Source organism: Prionailurus viverrinus, chromosome C1, assembly GCF_022837055.1.
Source record: "Prionailurus viverrinus isolate Anna chromosome C1, UM_Priviv_1.0, whole genome shotgun sequence".
Taxonomy (NCBI): domain Eukaryota; kingdom Metazoa; phylum Chordata; class Mammalia; order Carnivora; family Felidae; genus Prionailurus; species Prionailurus viverrinus.
The window spans coordinates 129,203,668-129,215,908 of record NC_062568.1 but is presented as its reverse complement, the minus strand read 5'-3'; positions in this window follow the sequence as shown (position 1 = coordinate 129,215,908).

The following is a 12,241-nucleotide window of genomic DNA, read 5'->3' as shown; positions in this document are numbered from 1 at the left end:
TGGCATCCATACTGGACCAGATCACAGTCATGGCCACAGGGCTTCCCTACACTTGCATTTCAAGGTGGGTTTTTTTTTTTTATTCTTTTGTGTTTTTGTTTTTGTTTTTGTTTTAATTCTCAAATGCTTAGCCATTGTGCCCAGAACACAACCTCATGGTAGGGCAGCTAGATCCAAAAGGGCACCCACTACACCTCCCCTCCTTTAACTCTTGGTCCATGTATTGAACCCAGATCACTAGCCATTTAGCCCTTACCTAGAGGTGATGCTAATAGGACTTTCCCTAAAGTAAATATTAAGTGTGTCAAGACATGTAAAGAATATACACTCTGTGGTGCATAGCAGGTTCTCACTAATTGTTATTATCAATATTATTTTACATTTGAGAACGCACATCAAGTGGTGGAAATCTTCTCAGAGATACAGACTAAGCATATTACTGTTCACAAAATAATTTCTAGCTCTTAATAGCGCCTTAGAAATAACATTTGGTCATTCTCTCTTTCCCACAGCAAAAACAGAGCACTGTCAAGAGGCAAATCTTCAGCCTAGGTAGTCATTAAAAGTGAGAACGGATGAGTCAGGATTTCCAATCTTAACAAAGCTATATGTGTTATAAATAGTTCTTTTATAATAGAGTGAGCAAGTCAGGGCAAGGCAACATTAGTGAAGAAAAACTAAAAAGAGAAATGGTTATTTAAAAAAAAGTTCTAGGGGTATAGAATGAGGAATAGGACCACTTAATGAAGAATAAAGTATGATTAATACACTACATGTGTTTTCTGTGCTGATACTTCAACATACAAATCCTTGTATGACCTGTCTTCCAACCTTCACTCAAGTTCTGCCCATTGGTGTACATCAATGAAACTCCTAAAGACAGTGTCACAGGGTGCCGAGTACTTCTGCCATTTAGAGCCATGAGAGGACCTGGGATGGGGCAAGTTTCCTCAGAGAAATCTTGACAAGTGACCATTCAGGGCTGCAGTGCTACACTCCACATGCTGCCTTTGAAGCAAGCCTATTTCTTTTTAAATCACCCTCTCAGGAGGCAGTAATGACTTTAACAAAGGGACTTCCTGAGGATTAGCTATTTGGAGGCAGGGAGAAGTTTCCAAACTATCAGTTCCCTCTCCTCCTCAGGAAATGCCAGGCCCTTTGACAGCTATTACTTCTTTTTTTAAGTTTATTTATTTATTTTGAGAGAGACAAAAACAGTGTGAGAGGGGGGAAGGTCAGAAAGAGATGGGGAGAAAGGGAGAGTGAGAGAATGCCAAGGAGGTTCCGCACTGTCAACATGGAGCCCAATGGAGGGCTCGATCCCACAAACCACAAGATCACAACCTGAACCAAAATCAAGAGTCAGATGTTCCACCGACTGAGCCACCTAGCCGCCCCCCCCAACCCCGATAGCTATTACTTAAGTGGATACTGCCACATCATTTCATTTCTAATTAACCCCAACTTCCCACTTTTATCCGTGTGCTGAAACCATAGTTTAACTAAAACTAGTATTCCAAATTCTTCCCCCTCTGCCTCCCAAGTCAATTCTGCATCACATAGACAGCAGTATTTAGGGCTAAGAAAACTTTATCTAAATCATCACTTCTCTTTTTAAGAATGTATTTTCCTTCATTGGGCCTCTTTAAGGGGCACAGCATGACAGTTTTCTTTATAATATTTCACCAGGTTTCAGTAATGAAACTGCCTTGGTAACGAAGAAAGTAATACTATAATCAAGTGTGACTGTGGGTGTCTGCCAGTCACACAGAAACAAAGAAGAAAGCTCTGGAAAAGAACATGAAAGTTAATGAGTTTGCTCTGCAGGTAGTTTGCCTGTGTTCCCCTAGTCCTTTGCTGTGAGGACACTGTCCTGACTGTGTCCTGGGTGCCGGCACCTGTCCTTCTGTCCTCTCCCCTGTGGCTCCTACAGTGGGCCTCACTTCAGCTCGTGTGTTTGAGGTTGTCTGTCCTTCCACTCTGGCTGCAGCAACTGACCAGCTACAAAGCAGGGATGATTGACAAACAAAAGAAGGACCCATGTTTCAGAAGGCGTTTTAAATTCCAGGGAAATATATCTGTGAGCTCTAAAGGAAATGCTGGGGGGCCGCACCTGATGAGCAACTAATCAACACTCTTGATGTCGTCATTAGAGCGTGTCCTCTTAGTAACAGGATTGGAATAACTAGACTCCCTGGAACCAGAGGGTCAGAGCCAGGCAAAATTAGCTCAGCTTTTCATCAGGGTAATGACTGTAATCTTTTGCATTCCCTACAGTGCTTTATGGTCGGGGATCTTGGGGAGAGCTTGCTAACAATTAATCTCAGCAGAGGCCTGTGGGCTTCAGGATGGACAATAATATTCATCTACTTTTTTAAAAAATTTTCCTTAATGTTTATTTTTGAGAGGGAGAGAGCATGTGAGCAGGGGAGGGACAGAGAGAGAGGGAAACACAGAATCCGAAGCAGGCTCCAGGCTCTGAGCTGTTAGCACAGAGCCCTATGCGGGGCTTGAACTCACAAGCTGTGAGATCATGACCTGAGCCAAAGTCGGATGCTTAACCGACTGAACCACCCAGGCACCCCAACATTCATTTACTTCTTACTGGTCTATGGTGTGCTCTCACATGGGGCTGCCTGCAAAGACCATGTCTATCAAACCACAATATTACCAGTAGTATTACACCTTTGAATAAATATTTCTATCGAGGACTCAGTGATCCATGTGGAGTCCAAAAGTGGAGAATCACATGGCAAAGCTGTCTGTAAACAGTGCATTCAGCAAGAGTGGGACAAGTACAATACCTTGCCACCAACTATCCATCAGTCCCCATTAAGGGCTTGAATCCAAACACCCAGAAACTGAGTGTGAAACAGACCTGTTTTCTATGAAATGTACTATAAGCAGAATACTATTTTTGCTCCAGATGATATTTCTGAGAATACAAGAAAAAGAGAGAAAGAAAAGATAGACAAAACAACAAGAATAATTCCACAAATATGATGAAGATGAGTTTTCTCAAGAAAGTTTATAATCAGTAGTTTTCATTTTGCCCAGAGAAGAGACAGAGTCATAAAAGCACAAGATTTTAGAGCAGGAAGGTATCTTGGATATATATAGACTAATTTTCTTATTTTATAAGAAAAAAATAATGTAAACTAAGTTTTCCCCTCAAGCAATTAAGAATAGGTTTCCAGGGGTGCTTGGGTGGCTCAGTCAGTTAAGCATCTGCTCTTGATTTTGGCTCAGGTCATGATCTCATGGTTCATGAGTTCGAGCCCCATCTCCCTTGGGATCCTCTCTCTCTCCCTCTCTCTCTCTCTGCCCCTCCCCCTCTCGCTTTCTCCCCCCCCCCCCCCGCCAAAAATAAATAAATAAACTAAAGATATATTTTTTTAAAAAGAATATGTTTCCCTTGAAAGGGAAAGAGGGGGGGAGGGCCTGAGGAGGGGAGGGCTCTGTGGGATTCTCCATGACCAAATTGCACACAAGGATCAAAATGCTGAAAGGGAAAATAAGAATGCCAGAAGGACAGATAGAAGGAAACACCAATGTACTGCCCACATTCTCCTAGACTTTCCTTGAACCCACCCTGAACTGCAAGCAAAAATGAGGATCTCGAGTCTAAAATGAATGCAACAAATTACAATCCAATGTCAAATAAAACTGCCACATGCGTTTCTGGGAAGCCTTGACAGTACTCCTATAAAATGTGGCAATAAGCACATGTCTTCTGCCAAATATAGACCTTTGCTCTATGTTCCCTACTAATAATGTTAAATAAGACATGAAGGAATAGAGATAATTAATGAAACCAGGAAGCAAGGTCTTACAAGCACTTCCATTTGAACTTAGGATAGTAAAATACATAATTAAAAATATGTACTTTTGACAATTAAAGAGTGCCATTTGCCAAACTCTCTAACAATGCTATAGTCTCACACTGCTTCTAAAAATTCCTTTCACAGTTGCTACTATAGAAGTTTACGTTCTGCACTATTCTTAGCTCCCAGCTAGGTCTCCAGCAGTTGGAGAATTCCGGGGAGTCCTCAATGCCAAATTCCAAGCCATGAAGCTCATACCACCACTTCAAACTTCTCTTTTTAGAGCAAATGCATGACTTTAGGTTTTAGTTATCAAAAAAATGTTGCTTTTAAATATAATGTAGACTAAAACAAAGATTTTTCTACAGCAAACTTTTAAAATAACAATTTCAATGAAAACTTATGACAAGGGTAGCCATGGGGGTGTAAACAAAACAAAACAAAACAAAATATATATATATATAATAAAAGTGATTTTTTTAAATAAGCATCAGACTTGGGGCACCTGGGTGGCTCAGTCGGTTGGGCATCCGACTTCGGCTCAGGTCATGATCTCGCAGTTTGTGAGTTTGAGCCCTACATCGGGCTCTGTGCTGACAGCTCGGAGCCTGGAGCCTGCTTCGGATTCTGTGTCTCCCCCTCTCTCTGCCCTCCCCTGCTCATGCTCAGTCTCTCTCTATCTCTCAATAATGAATAAATATTAAAAAAAATTTTTTTAAATACGCATCAGACTTAATATATGGCTCTAGTACCACACTTTCAAAGAAAATTGATATTTCACATGTAGAGCAATTTGATCAATAAATTTAACAGGTGATACTGAATGCATTTCTCAATCTCTCAGAGTAATTCATTAATCACATATTTATTGAGCACTTACTATGAGCCAGCACTAAATGGTTGTGGATAAAACAAAAATCCCAGACTCTGTGGAGCTTACATTCTAGTGGAAAGAAACAGAAACAAAAATAAACATTAGAAAAAAACCCAGAAATTATGTAGTGTATTAGAAGGGATAAACGCCATGCAAAAACAGAACAGGTAAGAAGATCAGGGCAGAGATACTATACAATTTTAAATAGGGTGGCCTAGAGTAGCTCATTGAGAAGGTGATGTTCAAAAAGGCTTACAGGTTGCGGCAAGATGGCGGCTTAGGAGGACGCTGGGCTCACCGCACGTCCTGCTGATCACTTAGATTCCATCTACACCTGCCTAAATAACCCAGAAAACCGCCAGAGGATTAGCAGAACGGAGTCGCCGGAGCCAAACGCAGATGAGAGGCCCACGGAAGAGGGTAGGAAGGGCGGCGAGGCGGTACGCGCTCCACGGACTGGTGGGAGGGAGCCGGGGCAGAGGGGCGGCTCGCCGGCCAAGCAGAGCCCCCGAGTCTGGCTTGCAAAAGCGAAGGGGCCTGACGGACTGTGTTCCCACAACAAGCGCGACTTAGCGTCTGGGAGGTCATAAGTTAACAGCTCTGCTCAGAAAGCGGGAAGGCTGGAGGACAAAGGGAGGGAGAGCTGCTGAGCCCCCTGACGACAGAGCTCAGTTTGGCGGGGAACAAAGGCGCTCGCCAGCGCCATCTCCCCCGCCCATCCCCCAGCCGAAATCCCAAAGGGAACCGGTTCCTGCCAGGGAACTTGCTCGCTCCGCGCAAACACCCAACTCTGCGCTTCTGCGGAGCCAAACCTCCGGCAGCAGATCTGACTCCCTCCCGCTGCCACAGGGCCCCTCCTGAAGTGGAGAACCTAAGGAGAAGCGATCTAAGCCTGCCCCTCCTGCCCCGGAGCACCTTGCCTACCCACCCCAGCTAATACGCCAGATCCCCAGCATCACAAGCCTGGCAGGGTACAAGTAGCCCAGACGAGCCACACCACCCCACAGTGAATCCCGCCCCTAGGAGAGGGGAAGAGAAGGCACACACCAGTCTGACTGTGGCCCCAGTGGTGGGCTGGGGGCAGACATCAGGTCTGACTGCGGCCCCGCCCTCCAACTCCAGTTATACACCACAGCACAGGGGAAGTGCCCTGCAGGTCCTCACCACGCCAGGGACTATCCAAAATGACCAAGCGGAAGAATTCCCCTCAGAAGAATCTCCAGGAAATAACAACAGCTAATGAGCTGATCAAAAAGGACTTAAATAACATAACAGAAAGTGAATTTAGAATAATAGTCATAAAATTAATCGCTGGGCTTGAAAACAGTATACAGGACAGCAGAGAATCTCTTGCTACAGAGATCAAGGGACTAAGGAACAGTCACGAGGAGCTGAAAAACGCTTTAAACAAAATGCATAACAAAATGGAAACCACCACAGCTCGGCTTGAAGAGGCAGAGGAGAGAATAGGTGAACTAGAAGATAAAGTTATGGAAAAAGAGGACGCTGAGAAAAAGAGAGATAAAAAAATCCAGGAGTATGAGGGGAAAATTAGAGAACTAAGTGATACACTAAAAAGAAATAATATACGCATAATTGGTATCCCAGAGGAGGAAGAGAGAGGGAAAGGTGCTGAAGGGGTACTTGAAGAAATAATAGCTGAGAACTTCCCTGAACTGGGGAAGGAAAAAGGCATTGAAATCCAGGAGGCACAGAGAACTCCCTTCAGACGTAACGTGAATCGATCTTCTGCACGACATATCATAGTGAAACTGGCAAAATACAAGGATAAAGAGAAAATTCTGAAAGCAGCAAGGGGTAAACGTGCCCTCACATATAAAGGGAGACCTATAAGACTCGTGACTGATCTCTCTTTTGAAACTTGGCAGGCCAGAAAGAATTGGCACGAGATTTTCAGAGTGCTAGACAGAAAAAATATGCAGCCAAGAATCCTTTATCCAGCAAGTCTGTCATTTAGAATAGAAGGAGAGATAAAGGTCTTCCCAAACAAACAAAAACTGAAGGAATTTGTCACCACTAAACCAGCCCTACAAGAGATCCTAAGGGGGACCCTGTGAGACAAAGTCCCAGAGACATCACTATAAGCATAAAACATACAGACATCACAATGACTCTAAACCCGTATCTTTCTGTAACAACACTGAATGTAAATGGATTAAATGCGCCAACCAAAAGACATAGGGTATCAGAATGGATAAAAAAACAAGACCCATCTATTTGCTGTCTACAAGAGACTCATTTTAGACCTGAGGACACCTTTAGATTGAGAGTGAGGGGATGGAGAACTATTTATCATGCGACTGGAAGCCAAAAGAAAGCTGGAGTAGCCATACTTATATCAGACAAACTAGACTTTAAATTAAAGGCTGTAACAAGAGATGAAGAAGGACATTATATAATAGTTACAGGGTCTATCCATCAGGAAGAGCTAACAATTATCAATGTCTATGCGCCGAATATCGGAGCCCCCAAATATATAAAACAATTACTCATAAACATAAGCAACCTTATTGATAAGAATGTGGTAATTGCAGGGGACTTTAACACCCCACTTACAGAAATGGATAGATCATCTAGACACACGGTCAATAAAGAAACAAGGGCCCTGAATGAGACATTGGATCAGATGGACTTGACAGATATATTTAGAACTCTGCATCCCAAAGCAACAGAATATACTTTCTTCTCGAGTGCACATGGAACATTCTCCAAGATAGATCATATACTGGGTCACAAAACAGCCCTTCATAAGTTTACAAGAATTGAAATTATACCATGCTTACTTTCAGACCACAATGCTATGAAGCTTGAAATCAACCACAGAAAAAAGTCTGGAAAACCTCCAAAAGCATGGAGGTTAAAGAACACCCTACTAACGAATGAGTGGGTCAACCAGACAGTTAGAGAAGAAATTAAAAAATATATGGAAACAAACGAAAATGAAAATACAACAATCCAAACGCTTTGGGACGCAGCAAAGGCAGTCCTGAGAGGAAAATACATTGCCATCCAGGCCTATCTCAAGAAACAAGAAAAATCCCAAATACAAAATCTAACAGCACACCTAAAGGAACTAGAAGCAGAACAGCAAAGGCAGCCTAAACCCAGCAGAAGAAGAGAAATAATAAAGATCAGAGCAGAAATAAACAATATAGAAACTAAAAAAACTGTAGAGCAGATCAACGAAACCAAGAGTTGGTTTTTTGAAAAAATAAACAAAATTGACAAACCTCTAGCCAGGCTTCTCAAAAAGAAAAGGGAGATGACCCAAATAGATAAAATCATGAATGAAAATGGAATTATTACAACCAATCCCTCAGAGATACAAACAATTATCAGGGAATACTATGAAAACTTATATGCCAACAAATTGGACAACCTGGAAGAAATGGACAAATTCCTGAACACCCACACTCTTCCAAAACTCAATCAGGAGGAAATAGAAAGTTTGAACAGACCCATAACCAGCAAAGAAATTGAATTGGTTATCAAAAATCTCCCAACAAATAAGAGTCCAGGACCAGATGGCTTCCCAGGGGAGTTCTACCACATGTTTAAAGCAGAGATAATACCTATCCTTCTCAAGCTATTCCAAGAAATAGAAAGGGAAGGAAAACTTCCAGACTCATTCTATGAAGCCAGTATTACTTTGATTCCTAAACCAGACAGAGACCCAGTCAAAAAAGAGAACTACAGGCCAATATCCCTGATGAATATGGATGCAAAAATTCTCAATAAGATACTAGCAAATCGAATTCAATGGCATATAAAAAGAATCATTCACCATGATCAAGTGGGATTCATTCCTGGGATGCAGGGCTGGTTCAACATTCGCAAATCAATCAACGTGATACATCACATTAACAAAAAAAAAGAGAAGAACCATATGATCCTGTCAATCGATGCAGAAAAGGCCTTCGACAAAATCCAGCACCCTTTCTTAATAAAAACCCTTGAGAAAGTTGGGATAGAAGGAACATACTTAAGGATCATAAAAGCCATTTATGAAAATCCCACAGCTAACATCATCCTCAACGGGGAAAAACTGAGAGCTTTTTCCCTGAGATCAGGAACACGACAAGGATGCCCACTCTCACCGCTGCTGTTTAACATAGTGCTGGAAGTTCTAGCATCAGCAATCAGACAACAAAAGGAAATCAAAGGCATCAAAATTGGCAAAGATGAAGTCAAGCTTTCGCTTTTTGCAGATGACATGATATTATACATGGAAAATCCGATAGACTCCACCAAAAGTCTGCTAGAACTGATACAGGAATTCAGCAAAGTTGCAGGATACAAAATCAATGTACAGAAATCAGTTGCATTCTTATACACTAACAATGAAGCAACAGAAAGACAAATAAAGAAACTGATCCCATTCACAATTGCACCAAGAAGCATGAAATACCTAGGAATAAATCTAACCAAAGATATAAAGGATCTGTATGCTGAAAACTATAGAAAGCTTATGAAGGAAATTGAAGAAGATTTAAAGAAATGGAAAGACATTCCCTGCTCATGGATTGGAAAAATAAATATTGTCAAAATGTCAATACTACCCACAGCTATCTACACATTCAATGCAATCCCAATCAAAATTGCACCAGCATTCTTCTCGAAACTAGAACAAGCAATCCTAAAATTCATATGGAACCACAAAAGGCCCCGAATAGCCAAAGGAATTTTGAAGAAGACCAAAGCAGGAGGCATCACAATCCCAGACTTTAGCCTCTACTACAAAGCTGTCATCATCAAGACAGCATGGTATTGGCACCAAAACAGACACATAGACCAATGGAATAGAATAGAAACCCCAGAACTAGACCCACAAACGTATGGCCAACTCATCTTTGACAAAGCAGGAAAGAACATCCAATGGAAAAAAGACAGCCTCTTTAACAAATGGTGCTGGGAGAACTGGACAGCAACATGCAGAAGGTTGAAACTAGACCACTTTCTCACACCATTCACAAAAATAAACTCAAAATGGATAAAGGACCTGAATGTGAGACAGGAAACCATCAAAACCCTAGAGGAGAAAGCAGGAAAAGACCTCTCTGACCTCAGCCGTAGCAATCTCTTCCTCGACACATCCCCAAAGGCAAGGGAATTAAAAGCAAAAGTGAATTACTGGGACCTTATGAAGATCAAAAGCTTCTGCACAGCAAAGGAAACAACCAACAAAACGAAAAGGCAACCAACGGAATGGGAAAAGATATTCGCAAATGACATATCGGACAAAGGGCTAGTATCCAAAATCTATAAAGAGCTCACCAAACTCCACACCCGAAAAACAAATAACCCAGTGAAGAAATGGGCAGAAAACATGAATAGACACTTCTCTAAAGAAGACATCCGGATGGCCAACAGGCACATGAAAAGATGTTCAGCGTCGCTCCTTATCAGGGAAATACAAATCAAAACCACACTCAGGTATCACCTCACGCCAGTCAGAGTGGCCAAAAGGAACAAATCAGGAGACTATAGATGCTGGAGAGGATGTGGAGAAACGGGAACCCTCTTGCACTGTTGGTGGGAATGCAAATTGGTGCAGCCGCTCTGGAAAGCAGTGTGGAGGTTCCTCAAAAAATTAAAAATAGACCTACCCTATGACCCAGCAATAGCACTGCTAGGAATTTATCCAAGGGATACAGGAGTACTGATGCATAGGGCCACTTGTACCCCAATGTTCATAGCAGCACTCTCAACAATAGCCAAATTATGGAAAGAGCCTAAATGTCCATCAACTGATGAATGGATAAAGACATTGTGGTTTATATACACAATGGAATACTACGTGGCAATGAGAAAAAATGAAATATGGCCTTTTGTAGCAACGTGGATGGAACTGGAGAGTGTGATGCTAAGTGAAATAAGCCATACAGAGAAAGACAGATACCATATGGTTTCACTCTTATGTGGATCCTGAGAAACTTCACAGGAACCCATGGGGGAGGGGAAGGAAAAAAAAAAAAAAGAGGTTAGAATGGGAGAGAGCCCAAGCATAAGAGACTGTTAAAAACTGAGAACAAACTGAGGGTTGATGGGAGGTGGGAGGGAGGAGAGGGTGGGTGATGGGTATTGAGGAGGGCACCTTTTGGGATGAGCACTGGGTGTTGTATGGAAACCAATTTGTCAATAAATTTCATAAAAAAAAATAATAATAATAAAAGTGAGCTTTATGAAAAAAAAAAGGCTTACAGCAGGTGAAGGAGCTAGTCTTATATGTATACAGTGGAAGAGATTTCCAGGAAGTGGCCTGTGCAAAGGCCCTGAGGTGGAGCACATTGGCTTGTGTGAGGAGAAGAGAAAGTATAATAGAAGATGAGGTCAGAGATTAATAGAGGCCCAGTTCATACAGGAATTTGTAGGCCATTGTTAGTATTTTGGCTTTTATACTGAGAGTTTGATGCAGAGGGATGACATGACCTGACTCAAGCTTTATAAGGATCAGTTCTTGTTGAAACAAATGGTAAAGAGCAAGGATGGAACCAGGGAGACCAGTTAGGGGTGAGAGACAATAGTAAGCTTTCACCAGGGTGCTAATAGTGGAAATGATGAGAATTGATCAGATAAAGCATTCTGTTTAAAGGTAGAGCAAATGAGATTTTCTGACTAATTGGATGTGGGGCAAGACAGAAAGAGAAGATGAGGTATAACTCTAGGAACTTGGCTCTGAGCAGTTAAAAGGGTGGGCACTGCCACCAACCAAGATGGAGACAAATGGAGAATTCCTGCAGGGGTGAAGATCAGATGCTCCACTTTGGATATATTGTTGAAGATACTATTTAGCTCTTCTGGTGGAGATTTCAAGAAGGAAGTGAATAAAGGCAACTGCTTCAAAGAATTTCACTGCAAAAGAAAGCCAAGAAATGGGTGGTGACTAGCAGGGATGGTAGAGACATTAGAAAGCTTTGGTTTTCATTATTTAAGATGGAAAATAGTATATTTGTATATGATAATAAAGTTCCAAGAAAGCGAGGGGCACCTGGGTGTCTAGGTTGGTTAAGCGAATGACTTCAGCTCAGGTCATGATCTCATCGTTTGTGGGTTCGAGCCCCACATTGGGCTCTGTGCTCTCAGCTCAAAGCCTGGAGCCTGCTTGGGATTCTGTGTCTTCCTCTCTCTCTCTGCCCCTCCCCCACTCATGCTCTGTCTCTGTCTCTCTCTGTCTCTCTCTCTCTCTCAAAAATAAAATAAACATTACAAAAAATTTTAATAGTTCCAAGAAAGTAAAAAATTGAGGAAGTAGGAGAGAGAGGGGAGAATTGACTTTCAGTAGGCAGGAAAGGGTGGGATCCAACACTCAAGTGGAAGCATTAGCTTCCTCACTAAGGTGAGACCATAGAAACAAGTGCTGATGGTGGGGCTAATGGATGCAGATGGAGCATTACCTTTCAGTTGTGATTGAGGATGATGGAGGAGGTATTTGAAGATTGAGGAGAGATGTGAAAAAAAACTAGAAATGTGGGAAAGTCAAGAGAATCAAGAAACGTAATTTTCAGGCAGCATTCGGGATAAA